We start from the raw sequence: 19,695 nt of genomic DNA, 5'->3' as shown, positions 1-19,695 counted from the left end.
TCCACCAGTATTCCTACTGCTGAGGACCATTCTTATACATACACTTTTATCTTGGACTATGTTTTCAGCATGTTTTTTAGGTTGATTTCTGGGTTAGAGGATGTAAACTTCTCACGGTCCTCTTGTCAACTCCTCCCAAACTGTATGTGGGAGTGCTTTTCTAAGTACACTCTTACCTGCTTTGAATAGTATTATTTTACAAATATTTGCTAATTTAGCAGGCAACAAAAACCTGGCTTATTTTAATTTACATCAGTTTTATTAATACAGATTTGGAATGTCTTTCAAATGCTTATTTGCCATTGTTTTCTTCTTTCTATAAATTGTTTGCTCATGTTCTTTACTCATGTTGTCTTGATGATTTGTAAGATTTTTTAAATGTTAAATCACTACTTTTGTCAAATGTGATGCAATTCTCCCAGTTTTCATATGCCATTAAATTGTTTTTGTTGTTGTTAATGTGAGAAAGTATTAATTATTTTTTTAAAGATTTATCTATTCATTTGAGAGAGAGAGAGAGCATGCATGCTAGCACACAGTGGGGAGAGGCAGAGGGAGAGGGAGACAGAGTCCCAAGCAGATTCAGTGCTGAGTGGGGAGCCTGACACTGGGCCCACAACCCTGAGATCACGAGCCTGAGATCACCTGAGCCAAATCCAAGAGCTGAATGCTCAACCGACTGTGCCACCCCGGTGCCCTGACAATGTTAAGTATTTGTACAGTCAATTCTATTGTATTTTTTTCCCTATGACTATGGCTTGTGCTTTTATCTTCTTTTTTATCAGCTTGAATTCAGATAAAAATTCACCATTTTTTCTAGTATCATCATGGCTTTATTTTGTATTTTTAACTCTATTCCTTCCAGAATTTAGTTTAGCCTAAGGTATGTGATAAGCATCTTGATTTTGCTCCCAATAGTTAATCTTCAGTTGTCCCAACACCATTTCCCCATTGGTGCCATCTTTATTGCTTACTAATTTTTATCAACATTAGGATCTATTTTTGAATTATCTGTTCTTTCACTGGTTCCATACAGTTTCCATTAGAGCTTCACAGTAAGTTTACACATCTGCTAAGTCAAATCCTTCCTTTTTTTTCTTTTTAAAAAAATACTCTGGCTATTGTCACCTATTTACTCTTCAAGATTAATTTACCTCATTCAGTTCATAAAAATGTTCCATTGGAATTTTTATTAGAATTTTATTAAATCTAGAAATTAGTATGAGTATCTTTGTGATATTTAGTCTTTACATTCAGAAACATCATGTTTCTATTTATATAATGTTTTATACATAAATAAATTATGTCTTTCTATTCATATAGGCCCCAAATTCTTTATTATATTTTTCTCTTATACTTATTTAAGTATAGGCATGCTGTGTTCTTGTTATTGTAATTAATTGTGAATATTCCATTTTCTAATTATTTGGTAGAAAAGCCGTATCTTCTTTACAATAGTTTTGTTATGATTTGATTTACATAAATTTTCAAATGATTACAAGAGGTTCAGCTGACATCCATCATTTCATAGATACAATAAAAGAAAAGAAAGAAAACGCAAAAAAATTTTTTTCTTGTGATGAGAATTCTTAGGATTTATTCTCTTAACAGCATTGCTATACATCCTATAGCAGTGTATGATATTTATTTTCTAGCTACCTTATTCAACTTTCTTAATAATTTTAGTAATTTTTTAGAGGTTCTCTCAAGTTTTTAAGGTCATTAAATTATCTGCAAACAATGATGACTTTATCTTCCTTTTTTCCTTCTTATTTCTGTTTAATGTCCTACTTCATTTACTAGAATTTCCAAAACAGCTAAGTAACCACGAAGATAGGAAGTATCCTTGTTCTTGATTATGCGGTAATGTCACTAGTTTTTTTTTTTTCTTCACAGTTTTAAGGTGGATGTTGTTGTTGATTTAAGACAGATATTCTTTGTCATATTGGATTAGAATACTATTTCTAACCCTTTCTTTATTAAGAATGATTGTTGAAGTACGTTACATGCCTTTTTGGATAAATATTTTTAAACTCTAACTGATGAACATAGACTTTTATAGTGATGTCTTTTTCAATTCAGATCAGTTCTAACACACATTTACTCAGTACTTACTGTGTGCCAGAAATTGTTTGCTGGACATTGGAATTCAGATACATATTCCCTTTCTTTAAAAATGTAGGATTATTCAGAGCATGATAATTCAGCAAGGGATTCATAATAATTGATTTCTCATTATTAAATTGCCCTTGCATTACTAGAAAAACATCACACTTAGTATTTTATGAAGAACACTTTGAAGGCTTTTATAACCTAATTGTATACCATGTCAAAACGTGGATTTTAAAAATTGCTAAAAGTAAAATTACTATTTACAATCAAACTTACAGATTTTTATATCTGAAGTAATAGTGTTTAGATTCTAATCAAAAACATCTATAAAGCTTGATAATGCCTCAGAAATTTCATAGATCTCTATAATATAGATTGTTTACATTCTATATAATCAGGAAATTGGAATTTCCAATCATACTTTATCACTTCTTATATGATAGAAATAATATGAAATGTTGGGACCCATCACTTTCATGATGCCAACATTGTGTTTTAATTTCTCTGGGAGTCTTCTGCATTATCTGTGGGATTTAAGTATGCATTTACATTGATTTATTTTCAATTGAAGTTTATTTTTTTGTATTAATTTTATTGCTTCAATGTAGTTTAGCATAATCTATCTAGATTTTCCATTTGTGTTATAATTTATTTTATTTTTCAGAATTCTTTATTTTGTTCTTTTATACAATATGCATGAACATCTGATATTCAAAACTATACCCTTTTGACCTCATTCTTTATATTTCACTCAAATCAAAACAGCAAGTATTGATCAAGAATCAGTTTTCCAGTTAGCATCATGCTACTTGTTATAAATTGTAGTACAGAAAAATGTAAATCACATACTGTCAGGGAACTTACTTTCTAGTTGGTAGATAAGATACAAACAAGAAAAAAAATGCAAAAGCACATCCTAATGAAATATTTATTTTTACAGTAGCTAATATAAATACAGTCATATTCTTGTTTTATATTTAACCAAATGTATTAGAATTCCCAACATACCTTTTGTATATTGACCTCACCCTGGCTTCTTCATGCTTTTCCTATACTATTGTACCTTTACAATTATTTCTTCACTTGCCGCTTAAAAATTGTATTTACTTTTGCAAGACTTTTAAAATTCTCTTTGGAACAACCCCAGATAGACAAATGTCATGCACATTAATTTCTGAAATATTACCAGTGATAATTTGTCTCACACAAAGGTGACCCTGCTCAGCATTTAGAAATAGGAGTAGTGCAGGCTACTATAATTGTAGACTGAAAATCATTGCTTTCTGAATCTCTTATTTCATTAAAAAACTTGCCCTGATTTTTAGAACCATTCACAAAAGAATTAACATGTAAAGTAGGAGAAATCCAAATCCTAACATGAAGTTAGCATCTCTACTAAATGGGAATTTTAGCAGTAATCTTTGGTATATTAAGGCAGTAGAGTCTTCTACCTTGGGCTTTGATGAGATTTTTATATCATGGGAACATCAATTTTAAATTTTGTGATTTGATCTGTGTTCAAGTTATAACCTTAAAATTTTATCATATTTTGGAAAATTTATATCCCCCTCAATTTTTAATGCCTGCATTGCAAAATGTTTGTCACAGACCACAATACCTATCCCTGTGGAACTGTTATCCTATCTTAATTCAGAAGTAATACTATTGACTAAATGATACTTAGAGCTTCCAAACTTCAAGGCATTTTTTGGCCACCATTCTCCCTAACCTCACTGTGAGCTTCCTGTGTGGTATCATTCATCTGAGGTCTTATTAAAATGTAAATAAATTACACCCAGCACACTTCCTCTATTTGCCCAGCTTGTTACTATATCGAAACAACTGTCTTAATGAAACACATATTGATGTATTGTGTATTTCCGTGCTAAACCAAAGTGAGAAGGAAGTTATGTGAATATATAATAGAACCCACTTCATAACAGTTTTTGTTAGAGCATTTTATGAATTGGAGATAATCTGAGCCATGGGAGATGATGTAATTCTACATGACAGATCATAGAAAGAGGATAGCTCCTTAGATAGAATTGGATTAGACTCTTGAGATACGTGCTTTCAGCCTTTTATAGAGCTTTACCTTTATAAGCATAGCTAACTCTCAGTTTTCCATACTAATACTATAGTATTGTGGTAAATATAGTAAAAATAAAAATAAACAACTTTGTTATCTAAAGTAATTTCTCTTTGGCCTCCGTATACAATATTTGACTTTTTGACATCAAATTTACCATTTTATTTTTGTTTTCCATGGGTTAAGGAAGCTATTTCTAACATCCACATTATGGAGTGAAAATGGTCTAACACTTGTGTAATGTTATACTTTGTTATATATAACAGATAATCTTCATAGGGCATGACTGGATAAAATCTAACTCATGTAATAATGAGCAGTAAGAATGAATAATAATAAGCATGAATAATAATAGCAGACCTATGAAATACAATAATACTTGGTTAATTGTTAAATGAGTTTGTAGAAAATAACTATTATTGCTTGAGTACATACCAAATAGTGGGAATAGGAGGCAACTGAGTGGTGTGCAGGAGAAAAAGAAGCCAAACTGGGATTAAAATTTTTCACGTTTGAATGAAATGCCGACATGACAGTAGTAATTGATTGTCTCTGTGATCAGACTTTCTGGTGTTTGTAATTTTTTTCTTATATTTTCCTTTTTTTTCCCAAGGGCATGTGTTAATTTTGTAGTCAGAAAAAATTAATGTAAAAATGTGTTATGTTATCCCCATTTGCAAATAATTTGTTGAGTGAACTATATAAAGTATCCAAGGGAGAGTGGAAGCCACGAACTAAATTTAAAGGCAAAGTGTTCCATTACGCAAATAATCCATTGTCTCAGAACTTATTGAAGTTCTGTTATCACTTTCTCATTTTTTGAAAATTCCAAACTGGAGACAACTTAATTAAGGAAATAGTAATAATATGAGTAACATTATGTTCTGCTTTTTAACTCTGCTTAGGAAGAAAAGCTTCACTATGTTGAAAATATGAACTGATATATGTTGTTGTCAGCTTTGGAGAAAGACAGTGTTAGAAGCATTCTTTTTCTCCTGCTCTGTTTCAAAGTTGGTCTCCCTGAGAAGAGCTGTATATATGATTAACATCTTGTTTAGCCCAAATCATGGAAACTCAAGTTCATGTGGTGAGGGCATTATGAGGAAGCTTACCTGAATATTTATGTAACATGTAGCAGTTAGAGAGCCAGCTAAATATTAATGGAATTAATTATATTTTGTTAGAAATACTATAGAAATATGTTATACTGGGCCTCTGTTACTTACATAGAGGGTTAGTACAACTTAGATGACCTATTTCAGCACAAATTATAAAAATAATTTGCTCCAAACTGATGTAGCTTGGGCCAGGGAGCATGGCTTCTAGAGTGGAGCACACCCCTAGATTGGGTGCCCTTTTATAGGGCACAACCTACACACTCAGTCATAGCTGCCCTATGTTATATGCTTTATTAATGGTTTGAAAATAGTTGCTGTTGCTCCATAGGTTCCAAATTGTTCTTCTCTTGCACAGAAAGCCAAGAATCACCTTCAGGTGATTTAGCAAAAAGATGCTTATCTAAGCTTTAAGTTAGTCTGGGACCCTGATGATACAAATCCATTACTTTGCTTCAGACATCTGATTTGAATAACACTGAGGGTAGAAGGAAATGAAATAAAGTCACCACAAAAGCATAGATGAGTTTATCAAGTCTGGTTCCTGGATGATCTAGGTTGCATTTGGAATTGCATCTAAAATTTTGGGGTATCTTACTATAACTTCAGATGGCTTGATATACAAAAGGGTAGATAAAAAGAGACATAGATCTCCTTGTTCTGAAAAGAAAGATGGTTTAAAAGGATACACATATATATGTTAAAAATATATATATATTTGAAAGTAAATAAAATATAAATGAAGTATATGATATAAATGAAGTAATTGAAAACTGAAACAAGGGAAAAACATAAGAATTAGACCTATGTATTAAAAAAAATCCTATAAAGAGTCTTATATACATTTACAAGTTGGATTCTTAATCATATGTTTTGAAGAAATACATTGCTCATACTCAGACTAGAAAGAAATATCATCCTCTGATAATCTTCAGTATATAAAGGGGTCACCATATTATATCATGGATACCATGATCAATATTCACTTTTATGAGGAACAAAGAGTATTTTGTAGGTATACTTCTGTTATAGCTCTCAATATAGATTGATAACATCTCAGTGATGTGCAATTTGGTATTTTCAGTCTTATAAGATACAGACCAGTTAGATGACACTCCATTCTGACATAATTCAAAGGAAGATTTTAGAATATACCTAGATCTAACCTCCAATAGAAGAACTGCAACTTTTTATAGATATTGCTTTTCTAAGTTATGCCTCTAATTTTTATTAGATAACAGTGAATTCTAGATTGTATTACTGGAAAACAGCTATTTTTGTTAATTAATAGCAGAAACAGTAATCAAGTTAGGGGTTGGGTTGAAGTTCTCTTATAGAAATGCAAAGCCTGGCAAAAACACACAGCCAAAAAAATGTTTACCTGAGAAATTAGCTGGAGAAGTGTCATTTCATAGGACCAAAAAAATCTCTGTAAACATTTGTTTTCATTCTCCTCTAATATACAGACAAATGGGAGATGGAGGCTCCAATTTCTTCTTTTCTTTAGCTTGGATATTGCCTAATTCTCATATTACAAGGTGAGGGAATTTTATCATATACTCCATCACCAGACTTTCTTGTGTCCTTAAGCAATTTATGTGATGTTCCATGCTTTATTTTATGGGTTAGCTTCCTTATTTTCCAAATAGAAGTAGTAATATTTACTGTTACAGGTTCTTGGGTTAAAGGTGAATTATTATGACATTTTCATGAGATGAAGTTTGGTGAGTACTTTGATTTCTTTGACACTTTGTAAATGTGAAGGATTAATGTTGACCCAAAAACATCAGTAAGATATTCAAAGTTAATGCACCATACATTCTGAATTTCTACTGCACAACGTTTGCTGATTTTCCCATTCCTTTCAGTCTCTATGAAGAAAAAAAAAGTTTTGAAAATCCTAGAAGCAGATACTACATGTTTATCTCATTTTATGTCATGTGTGATTTTGTAAATCTACTCATAATTTAAATGCTCTAGGAGAATCTGTTCTCAAGGGAATTTTATTGATCATTATGTAAAGCAAAAATCATTTTTAAAGTGCATATTACTCCCTGTTTCAATATGGGAACTTTCTGATTTACAAGAGTTATTTAAGTGCCCAGGGAAGCATATCCCTTTAGTATGTTCCTAAGGAGATATAGCCTGGGCATGCCACAAAACTGTGAGGGAATAAGTTGGAAAATACTAAGTTGATTCACTTAAGTATTTGGACCTATTTAGAGAGATTACTTAGCTACTATTTGGTATGAGATTAAGTCTAGTTGATATGTTCTCTACAATTGCTTGGAATCGGTTTATTCTAGATCAGTCCAGCTCCATATTTTCTAGCTACTAATTATGAACCATGAAATGCTAGCTCTTCTCATTGTGTGGTTTCTCTCAGCACTGTAAAGTCATGTAGAATTCTTTATGTCCTGTGGGGGAAGTATTGCACCCTCATACTCATCCTCCATCTACCTCCCAATCCTCATGATTGGCAGAAATTCCTAATCTCAGAACTTGCAGACTTCTTAGAGATGTAGTGGAACAGGCAGTTGAGGATTTCACATACACATATAACCATCATGGAAACTTTCATTCATTGGCAGTTGGACCTCCCACACCCACCCATACACACACCCCTGCAGCTGGGCCTCCAAATCTTGCATTATAAGGAATAGAATTAGGCAGTGGTTATTTGCTGAAGGAATATCAAGTTTTTTATGGTCACTATATAAAAGGAGATCATAAATTATACCACCCAAACTGGATTCTTCTGAGAGTAAGAGAGGACATTTTAATTAAAGATTCTGGTTAAATGACAGGCATAAGTGAGATCTGGTATTTTAGCTGGGACTACCTCCACTGCTTACCCTTCCCCAAACTCCATTGGCATAATAGATCTACCAGGGCAGGCCAAGCCACGAAAACTCACAACCTCCTGCTGAAATGGGCTGACTTGATGGAGTAAAACATGAAAAACCACATGCCCCTAGGTGTCATAAACAGTAGCAATCTCAGTGGTAAACAGGGAGGATAAACATTACAGCTAGCCTGAAGTTGCAGTTCAGGTTGGGGCAGGCAATAGACTGGAAAATTGCCAGAACTTTAACAAGGAGAATTGGAAAAGGAGACTGCTATAGTAGGCATTGATAAGTACATATCCCTGGTGGTTTGGAAGTCTACACGTATTACAGGAAAGACCAGAGAGGGTCCAAGATATCCACGTACCCAAGGATGACCCTAAGGCCTTGTGCAAAGAGGAGAGAAGAGTGATCCCAGTAAAAAGTAAGAGCCAAGGAAGACATGTAAAGTGCCTGAACTTTGAATGCATTTCCAACCCATACACATATATCAGCAAAGGATGTTCTCTTATTGCCCTCAAGGTGTTTGAGGAGAACTCTAGACCAATCATTACATGTGAACTGCAAACTGTGCTGACATAGGGGCAAGGTTTAGCTAAAAAATAAAAATAGGAATTATAAAAACTGACCAGAGACATCAGCAGCTGCACAGCATGAGGGAGACAGACTCCACAGAATTAGATTGGTAAATCACTAAACAAACAAGTAAGTAGCAATAACAGCAACAATCTCCTGGAAGGAAAAATCAGAAGCCAGAGTTGCTATTAAACATTGTATAAAGTGTTAACTTGCAAGAAAAAAAAAATCATAAGACATGTAAAGAAACAGGAGTGTGACAAATACCCTGTTACAAAAGCAGTCAGTGGAAACTGCCTCTAGGTTGGAGGGGAAAGAGCAGATACTGAATTTAGCAAAGACTTGAAGGCAGCTATTATAAATATATTTAAATAACTAAAGGAAACCTTGTTAAATAATTAAATAAAATATTAATATACTTTTAAAATAAAGAGTATCAGTATAAAGATAGAAATTATTTTTAAAAGAAACAAATAAAAATTCTGGAGTTTAAAAGCACAATAACTAAAATGAAAAACGTTCTAGAGGGACTCAAAAGCAGATTTGAGATGGCAGAGCAAAGAATCAGTGAACTTGAAGATAACTCAGTAGAAATTATCTAATTTGAAAAACAGAAAAAAAAATGAAGAAAATAAACAGAGCTTCAGAGATCTGAGATACCATCAAGCATACTAACATGTGTGTAACAGGAGAAGAGGAGAGAAGAAAAAGAAAGGGCAGAAAAAAATATATTTGAAGTAATAATGACCCCAAACTTGCCAAATGTGATGAATAACATTAATCTACACACCTGAGAAGCTCAACAAATTCCAAGTATGATAAATGCAAAAGGATCCACACATAGACACATTCTAGTCAAACTTTGAAAGTCAAAGAAAAAGATAAATTCTTGAAAGCACCAAGAGAAAAAAGACTCATTCAATACAGGAAACAACATTCTGATTAACATTTGACTTCTCATCAGAAACAGTTAAAGTCAAAAGGCAGAGGGACAACATATTCAAAGTGCTTAAGGAAAAAGATTATTAAAGTGACCATCAAGAATTTTATATTCAGCAAAACTGTTCAAAAATGAAGATAAAAGAAAGATATTCCAAGATAAACAAAGACTGAGGCTACTTGTTGCTAGCAGACCTGCCTTACAAGAAATACTAAAGGAAATCATTTAGATTTAAAGGAAGTAACAACAGTAACTAAAATCCACCCAAAGAAATAGATTGCACTTATAATATTATTATGTAGATAAATATAGGTACGGAATAAATATACAACAAAATTCGGTTCAAGAAAAAGGAAGAAAATAAAAAAGGTTAGGCCAGAAATCAATGAAATAGAAAACAATAAAATGGTAGAGAAAAATTAATGAAAACAAAAGTTCATTCTTTGCAAAGACCAACAAAATTGACAGATGTGTAGCTAGAATAACAAGGAAAAAGTAAAGAAGATAACAGATTACTGAAATCAGGAATAAAAGCGGGACATCACTACCAATCCCATAGAAATTAAAGAGATTAAAAGGTAATACTATGAACAAATATATTCCTAAGACAACTTAGATAAAATTATCTAATTGCTACAAATGCACAAATTACTGAAACTGATTCAAGAAGAAATAGAAAATCTGAATAGATCTATAATAGCAAAGAGATGGAATTTTTAATTAAGTCATCCCACAAAAGTCCAGATGCAGATATCATCACTGCATCCTATCCATTATTTAAAGAGAAACAATACCAATATTTCACAAACTTTTTCAGAAAATAGAGGGAGAAGGAACACTTCTTAATTCATTCTATGACAGTAATATTATGCTGAAACTAAGCCAGACAAACATATCATAAGAAACCATTATCCCTCATGAATATAGACACCAAAGTCCTCAACAAAATATTCACAAATCAAATACAGCAATCTTTAAATGCACTATACACCCTGACCAAGTAGGATTTATCCTAAGAATGCAAGTTTGGTAAACATTCAGTAATTAACTATCTAATTAATTAATTAATGTAATATACCATATTAGTAGAATAAAGGAGAGAACCCTGTGACTATTGCAATGGATACACAAAAAGCATTTGAGAAAATCCACCATCCATGACAAAAACTTTCAACAAACTAGACTAGAAGAGGACTTCTGTAACCTGATAAAGGGCATCTCTGCAAAATCTACAACTAACATCATACTTAATGATGAAAGACTAACTGGTTTAACCCTAAGATTGGGAACAAGGCAAAGTTGTCAGATCTCACCTCTTCTATTTAACATTGTACTGGGGTGTCTGTCCAGAAAGATAAAAATAAATAAATAAATAGAAAAAGAGAGGAAAGAAAACAAGAAAAGGAGAGAAGAAAAAAAAAAAAAACAGAACAGAAAAGAAAGAAATAAAAGGCATCCAGATTAGAAAGTGAAAAGTTAACACTTTATTTGCAGAAAATAAGTTATGTAGAAAAGCTGAAGGAATGCATTCATACACACAAACGAGTTCAGCAAGTTTATAAATTATATCTTATTTTGTAATTATACAAAATTATATATTATTATAATACAAAATAAATTATATATTATTTTGTGATTATACAAAAATTAATTGTGTTTCCATATACTAGCAGTGAACAATGAAATTAAAAAAACAATTCTATTCACAATAGCATCAAAAAGAATAAAGGCATATTTGTAGAAATTGACAGGCTGATCCTAAAATTCATATGAAAATGCAAAGGATCCTCCAGAACAGTGAAAATAATTCTGGAAAGGAAAACATAGATGACCTATGTTCCTGATTTTAAAACTTACTATAAAACCTATAGAAGGAAGAGTATAGTACTGGCATATACATCAATGGAATGAAGTTGTAAATTCAGAAAATTAACCTTTATGCGTTTGGTCAATTGATTTTGATAAAGGTGCCACAGCAATTTGATAGGGGAAGGAATAGTTTTTTTGTTGTTTTCAATAAATAGTAGTAGGACAATTGGTGCTAAGACTGTATGAAATATAAATGAATATCCATGGTGCTAGAACTATATGAAAAAAATAACTTTATAGCCTTACCTTCCACCATACACAAAGATTAATTCAAAATGGATCATGGACCTAAATATAAGTGCTAAAACTATAAGACTTCTATTAGAAAACAGGGGAAAATCTTCATGACCTTGAGTTAAACAGGGTTCTTAGATATGGCACCAAAGCATGATAAAAAAAATAAAAAAACATAATTTGGATTTCAATAAAATTAAAAACTTTAATATTTCAAAAGATACCACTAAAGAAATGAAAAGAGTGGGAGAAAATTTGCAAGATTTATTATTTTTTTTTAGACTTTATTTATTTTTAGACAGAGAGAGAGCATGAGTGTGAGCAGGGGAAGGGGCAGAGGGAGAGGAAGAGGGAGAAAAGCAGATTCCCCACTGAGCAGGGAGCCCAGTGTGGGGCTTGATCTAATGACTTTGAGATCAATACCTGAGCCAAAATCAAGAGTCAGTCACTTAACTGACTATGCCACCCAGGTGCCCCTGCAAGATTTACTATTTGCAAATATATATCTGATAAAGGATCTTTGTCCTCATAATATATAAAGAATTCTTCAATAATAAAAAGACAAACAACCCAATTAAAAGTTGGGCAAAATGTTTGAATAAATATTTCACCAAAGAAGATCTAAGAATCACTAATAAGAATATGAAAAGATGCTCAATATCATCAATCCTTAGAAAAAAGTATATTAAAACCATAGAGAAATACTGCTTTATGCTAACTAGAGTGAATACAATAAAAATAGGCATGCAATAACCAGTATTAGTGAAGATGCTGATAAATTGGAACCCTCATACATTGCTGGTTGAAATTTAAAATGGTACAGCCAGGGGTGCCTGGGTGGCTCAGTCAGTTAAGCTGCTGCCTTCGGCTCGGGTCATGATCCCAGAGTCCTGGGATCAAGCCCCACACCAGGCTCCTTGCTCGACGGAGAGCCTGCTTCTCCCTCTCCCTCTGCCTGCTGCTCTGCCTACTTGTGTTCTCTTTCTAGCTCTCTGTTAAATAAATAAATAAAATCTTAAAAATAAAAATAAATAAAATGGTACAGCCACTTTAGAAAATGGCTTAGCAGTTCTTAAAAGTTAAAATAAACTGGGGCACCTAGGTGGCACAGTTGGTTAAGCCTCTGACTCTTGGTTTCAGCTCAGGTTGCGAGATTGAGCCCTGCGTTGGGTTCTGTGCTAAGTATGGAGTCCGCTTGGGATTCTCTCTGTCTCTGTTCCTGTCTCTTTCTCTCTCTCTGTCTAAAAATAAATAAGTAAATCTTTAAAAAATATATTTAAAAAAAGTTAAAGTAAACTTACCTTTATGACCCAGAAATTTCACTTCTTGATATCTACTCAAGGGAAATAAAAACATGTGTCCACACGCAGACGTATATATATGTCAGTGTTCAGAGCAGAATTATTCATAATAGTCAAAAACTAAAAACAATCTACATGTTCATTAACTGATGAGTGGATAAACAAAATCCACACAATGGAACACCGTTTGTCAATAAAAGGGAACAGGCTACTGCTACATACCACAACATAGATGAATATGAAAAGCATTATGATAAGCCACATGCATGACACCGCATATTGTACGATTGCACTTATATGAAATGTCCAGAAAAGGTAAATGTTTAGAGACAGAAAGCTGATTAGTTATTTTTTGGGGCTCTGAGTAAGAGTGGGTTGACTACCTAAGGACATGAAAGATCTTTCTGGGGTGATAAAAATGTTTTAAAACTGGACCCTGGTGATGATCACTCTAAATTTATTTAAAATCTGTAAGTTGTACACTTAAAAAGGTGAATTTTATGTTATGTAATTACACCCCAGTAGACTGTTAAAAGTGAAATTATGCTAATTGAAACTAAGAAGAGGAAAACCTGGCAGACACTCTGTTAACCAAATGACCAAGATTAACATCCCCAGTGATAAGTCATATGGATATCATGTACCCCCTGATATGATGTTACAAAAAGAGCTCTTCATTCATTCACAAGCTAATCATGAGAAACATCAGACGAATCCAAATTATTATTTAGATTAGTACAAAAAATATCTGACCACTACCCTTCAAAACTATCAGGGTCATAAAAAACAAGAGAAGACTGAGAAATTGTCACAAATCAGAGAAGAGTTAGGAGAAATGGCAACTAAATGCAATGTGGTATCCTAGATCAGACCTTTGGAATAGAATAAAGATATTAGTGGAAAAACTGGTAAAATCTCAATAAAGTATGTAGTTAATAGTATTGTATCAATGTTCACTTCTTCCTTTGACAAATTTACCATCGTTACATAAGATTTTAATGTTAAGTAGTGAAGAAGATACAGGAATTCTCTGTACTCTCTTTACAACTTTTCAATAAAAGTGAAATTGTTTCAAAATAAAAATAATTTAAAAAACAAAAGAATGGGAGACTTATCAGTTAAAAGAGAATTATGATTTAAATGTAATGTGTGGATCTTGTTTAGATCCTAATTCATACTAACCAGCTATAAAAATGAACAAAGAACAAAAAACATTCAGAAGTCAATCATTTGACCTAAGATATTTAATAACATTAAAGAATTGCTATTATTTTTGATGTGGAATGAGGATATTATGATTTTCAGAGGCCATTATTTTTTAGTACTACATACTAACATATTTGTGGATAGAATGATATATCTGGAATTGTCTTTAAAATGAGCCAGTGGAAGAAAAAGTGGGTGACTATAGATAAAAAAAAAAGATGGCCCGTGGGTGATGAGTACCTGGTAGCTCATTGTACTATGCTCTCTACTCTTGGATGTGTTTGAGATTTTCCATAATAAAAATTTTTTTAAGTGAAAAGAAAAAAAGACTAAGAGAAATAATTAAAATATTATAATTTCCCTCTACGCTGACCACAGCAGGGCTTGTCTCTTAAAAATCATCTGAGCAATGTCAGAATGAATAAATTATAAGAGAGGTGAGTGAACTCTCAAAAACAATCTGAGCAAGATAAAATCGATGGTGAATAGTTGGGAGAACATTAAGAGAAACGCCTGAATTAGCATAGACCTCCTAAACTAGAGTGCTTTGTTGTTCTTTGCTTGAAGTTTTTTGACCTGGTGATATCTAAAACTCCTATGCATGTGAGGACTTTTTAAAAAGTAGAGTGTGGTCAGAAGCAGCCCTGTGTTACTAGTCAGTGTTACGATCTATAGTTCCTCACCCCCCTTCAGTTTTCTTTATTGTCTAAGGCTTTGTTTTTTGGACTTGTGAGTTACAGGATAGGTTACTGTAATATAATGCATTTGCCACTTCTCTGGAAAGCCATTCAGAATCTCTAACTAGTGCAGAATGTACAACTCTTTTGCTAAAGGGTCTCTGCCAAGAGAAGCATTCTTCCGGGCTTTGTAATTTGCATTGATTACTGACTGAGCTGTTTCCCAGTGCATCACTGGGTGTTGACTGTAATCTATAAAGCTTTACACAGTTTTGTCCTATTTAAAAAAGTCTGACACTGGTGATCAATTTCAATAATGACCGAGATCGATCTGGGTGACTTTAAAAAATTTTAACAGATTTTGGGACCTGAAATGTCAAGAACAAGTTATTCTTATTGATCACACATAGTCTGGAAATCTACTATTTTAAAGGTGGGTACAGTGTACAGTACTGAACTTGTAAAAAACAGGAAGTTGAAAAGTAGGCAGTATTGCCAAAAATGTTCTAGCTCTGACTTTGTGCTCCCTAAACTAATCCGACATGCTTTCAGAATATTTCACTTCCTTGATGACCATTTTTACAGTTTCTATCCAATACTTACCCCCACATAGTGACAGAGTTAATGATTATCTCATGAGGCAGATATGAATAGGAACAGTATTCATATCAAAGACAACTGGTCCCACTTCCAGGTCCATCTTTGGGCCAAGATATGTAGTCGCCAACAGTGAGTTGGCGACTGTATTTTTTGAGTCCTGGCGCAAAGTAAGATCCATCTGTTTTGCCCAGCCGTTTGCCTGAGTGCCACAAAATGGTCCTGTTATTAGTCTTATTTGTGGTCCTATTTGAGGTTAAGGGATAATATAAATAAACTTTAGTCCTCCTTGTGATGAATGTAGCATGGGAATTAAAAGTGGTGGTGTTGGTAGTGGTTAAGTGATGTTGCGTCTCTATTTTCTCAGTTGCTCTGTTTTCTTTGGATTGGGAAACAGACATTTAAGAATGAGTTTGTCATCTGGAAGGATAGTTGTGACCAAGTTTCCCTCAACAGGATACAAGATGTTATTTTTGAGCTTCATTACCCTCACCAAGGGGAAAAAAAAAAAGAGAGGGAAAAAATAAGGAAGAAAGTGAAAGTAAGGAAGAAACATGCAGAAACAGAAGTGAAGAGAAAGGTCAAAGAGGATGAGGAATACATGAGGAGACAAGAAGAATGTAACATAGCAGACTGCCTATTCATAGAAATTACTTTATTATTTTGAACTGATAGTTCAGTTAACTCAACATCTGGTGAATTGAGGAAAAGGAAATCTGACTGATTAAATTGAACTGCTAGTTGTCAGTTAAATAGTTTATATATTAATATGCAGCCTAGTTTTCATCATATTTTCCCATATGAACTAGATAGTGAATCACTTTTTCACTAACCATATTTGAGCGGTGAGTAGAACAATACCAATCGGTGATTCAGATTTATGTAGAGGTGGGCAGTTTTTATATTTCTGAATTGATTATTGGGGATTATTGTTATTCCATATAATTTCTGAGCCTGAGTTATTTTTGTCAGTTTCTTTTATGAATGTTTTGCTACCTTATAAGGAAATATGTGCACTCCCCTCCTCTCATTCAATTGTCCCTGACCGCCTCCATAATTTCTGTCTTTACACTGGTGCATTTTTAGTCTAACTCAGGCATGTGAGAAGCAGGGGAAAAGTTTAGTCAGTCAATGTCAGTGATTTTTTTTCTGATCCATTCATGGATGGATTTCATGAATCTGTACTAGTTTGCATTTAAAATCTATATATATCAAATAGACACAATACCTAAAATATTCTTCCATATACTTGAAGGGAAAAAAAATAGAATTCATAAGTCAGATGAGATGCATTTTCTAATAATAGATGCAATTTCAGGGGTGATTTATGATCATGCTCCCATATGTAGAGATATTAAAATATTACCTTGCACTGATGTGAAGTAGGACATAAACACACCACATTTAGTGCTACAAATATATAAAAAATGTACTGGCATGCTGTGAAGTAAAAGAAAGATAATTGTATTATCTTCATTTTACACGAAAAAAGGCTATATTTTTCTAAATCCTGTAGTGTCAGTTATCTAAAGCTAAAAATAGGGATGACTTAATCTAGTCTGTTTTTTTTTAAACTGTTATCTTATTTAGAGATGGTGTTGTATGAAGAAAGAAGGGATTGAAAATATAGTGTGACATTTTAAGCCCAAATATTTATGACATAGTTGGAGATTTTAATGCCTGCACTCTTAATTTGAAGATTAAAAATACATGTTAAAAAATGTGGTTCGGTTTTTTAAAACCAGGAGGTCCAGTTCAAATCCTGATGGTCTTCTTGTGCTGCTTCACACAGCAGTGGCTGCATCTAATAAGATATATGTATATATGATGTGGTATCCGGCATGCTAAGCCCACCATACATTGCAGTGGGCATTCTGTATTGCTAAATATGTTCATTTACCTCTACTTCGCCATCTGCCTCGCCACCAATGCAGCCACTTGAAAGCAGTAGATCTAACATTTTTTTTCCAATTCTATTTGAAATCATAATTTTCCTTCAACATGTATATTCAGATAATAGATTTTCTTCTTTATTCTCTAAAATTAACATTTTATGTAATCTTTAGGCTGTGAAATTGTTGTTGAGTAGTTTTTTAAAAATCAGATAGAATTTAGCTGAAATTCAGAGGCACTGAGCTTCTAGTCATATCATTATAAGTCCTAAACAGGGAGGCATATTTTGTTTTTCAGAATTGCTTTTTTTTTTTTTCCTCTTTAGATCCTTTTCTTTTCATTAAAAAACTACTCTGGGAAGAGGGTTTTTTTTTTTTCCTTAACAGAAAAAAAAAAAAAAAAAGCCACGCTTGACTGATAATGCATTGCTTTGGATGGTGAAACATTATGAAAGTTTAATTTTTAATTAAATCTGAAATACCAATTATAACTGAAAGAGATTTTAACCTGTTTCTTTTCAGACTGCCTGAAGTTACATTTAGAGACTGAAATCACTGCACCTTAAAAACAAAAGATTGAACTGCACTGCATTCCTGTAAGTGAAAGCTTCCTGTACCTTCCTCCTCTGTGATTCTGTGACCAACCCAAGAAAAGACAAAAACATTGGTAACATAGTAACCAGGCATGAGTAAAAATTTGAATATCCCTGAAGAAATATATGTTTAAATGATTTCCTTCTATAAAAAAAAATTTGTTGGGCTCAATATTCAGTATGTCTTTTTTATTCAACCTAAATTGTGAATCCTTTTTTTTTTCCTGGTTTGAATTGCATTAGGGAGGGTGTCACCCACTGTGCATCCACACAGTGACATACACCGTGACAGGAGGGATTCTCACATTTTTGTTCAAGTCCCATTGAAGGTAATGGATTTCTTATGGAATCAAAGTAGATTCCTTTTTCCTTTGTGATGTCATTAGAAATTTTTAGCCTTTGTGTCAATGGAAATGGAGAGAAAGAAGTTCATGATGACATCACAAGATTCTGTTGCCTTGAGGACTTTGGGCAAAACTAAGTAAAATGCATAATTCCCTTGTGTGCGTGTGTTCCCCATTCTGCTATGAAGCAGTCAAAATAGCACATCTTATGTCTTCCCGTGAGCTACAAGGCTGTCTCTCAGAGCCCCATTGTTCCATAAATGCATGTCAGAGTCTACCACAGTCTGGTCTACCCTTATTTAGCTGCTGTTTTGTCAATGTACTTGGAAGAACAATTAACACTTGGGATTTCAATGTCTGAATAACAGGCAGTGAATAGAACCCGAGCATATAAAAGAATCAGACGCCCAGGGTAAGAAAACAGAAGCTTATAGTTGGTGGGGGAAAAAAGAAAAGCATTTTAATGCTGTGCTCAAAGGTTGTGAAATACTATGAGAAAAGTCAATCTTTTTTTTTAAAATTTTAGATCAAAATGTATGTTTTGATAATGAAATCCAGAAGGTTATGATGTCTTCCTAAGTTTTGCAGTTTAATGTGTTGCAAGGTCTTTCCTTAGAGAGTCTTAAAACACTGAAATAACATCCATCTCCTTGAGTCATTGTTGGAAGGCTGGATGCGGGGTCTAGTGCACCGTGGCTTTCAGAGTGCCACCGTGTCTGTCCCACAGAGTGCAGTAAAGGTGTTTCACTTTCTTCCATTTTCACTTTGGTTCACTGTACTCTTTCATTATTGGCTATAGTGCTTGTGTATTGACTGCTGATAGTCCAGAAGTTGTTTAAGTATCTCTATGTATGGTGTGAATTTCTGCTAGGTCCCTTTTTTGGTGGGAGGAGAGAGATGATGCATGGACAGAGCAAGATCACCTCACTGTCAGGGTAGCTGATGAATGGAAAGGGAGCTTATGCATGGTGCCCACTGAGCACAGTGCTTGACTGGAGTGAGGGAATGAATGATGCTTGTTGTTATTTTTGTCATAACTGCAACAGTTCAAACCCATAGACAGAAAGGTCTCCAGAAGCAGGATCTGTTTCTTACTCGTTTTTTAATCTCCAGTGCTTGGCATAATAATAGTAATGACGAAATATTTACTGTTATTAATACAATTATAAAATGTGTTCATAGTCAGAACTCTAGGATTTATTCTGTCAGAGAATATTTATTGTGGAGAGGCGTTGAGTAAAGTTCTTGACAGTCAGGAAGACAATTTTAAAGGAATTTGTCAAAGGCAAACCAGCTGTTCATCA

General features: G+C 33.4%; 1 non-coding gene across 1 annotated transcript in view; it reads left to right on the top strand.

The window, feature by feature from the left end:
• Positions 1-19,695, top strand: part of LOC114214759 (uncharacterized) — a 720,582-nt gene that overhangs the window by 277,633 nt on the left and 423,254 nt on the right. Inside the window, exon 4 of the transcript XR_015768493.1 lies at positions 17,977-18,050. This is a non-coding gene — a transcript (uncharacterized LOC114214759). The remainder of the gene's footprint in view (positions 1-17,976; positions 18,051-19,695) is intronic.

This window comes from Eumetopias jubatus, unplaced genomic scaffold, assembly GCF_037043125.1.
Source record: "Eumetopias jubatus isolate StellerSeaLion01/CBP00866 unplaced genomic scaffold, mEumJub1_p1.0 scaffold_1, whole genome shotgun sequence".
Lineage (NCBI taxonomy): Eukaryota > Metazoa > Chordata > Mammalia > Carnivora > Otariidae > Eumetopias > Eumetopias jubatus.
Note: the sequence above shows the minus strand (reverse complement) of the source record. Positions and strands in the feature narration are given on the sequence as shown.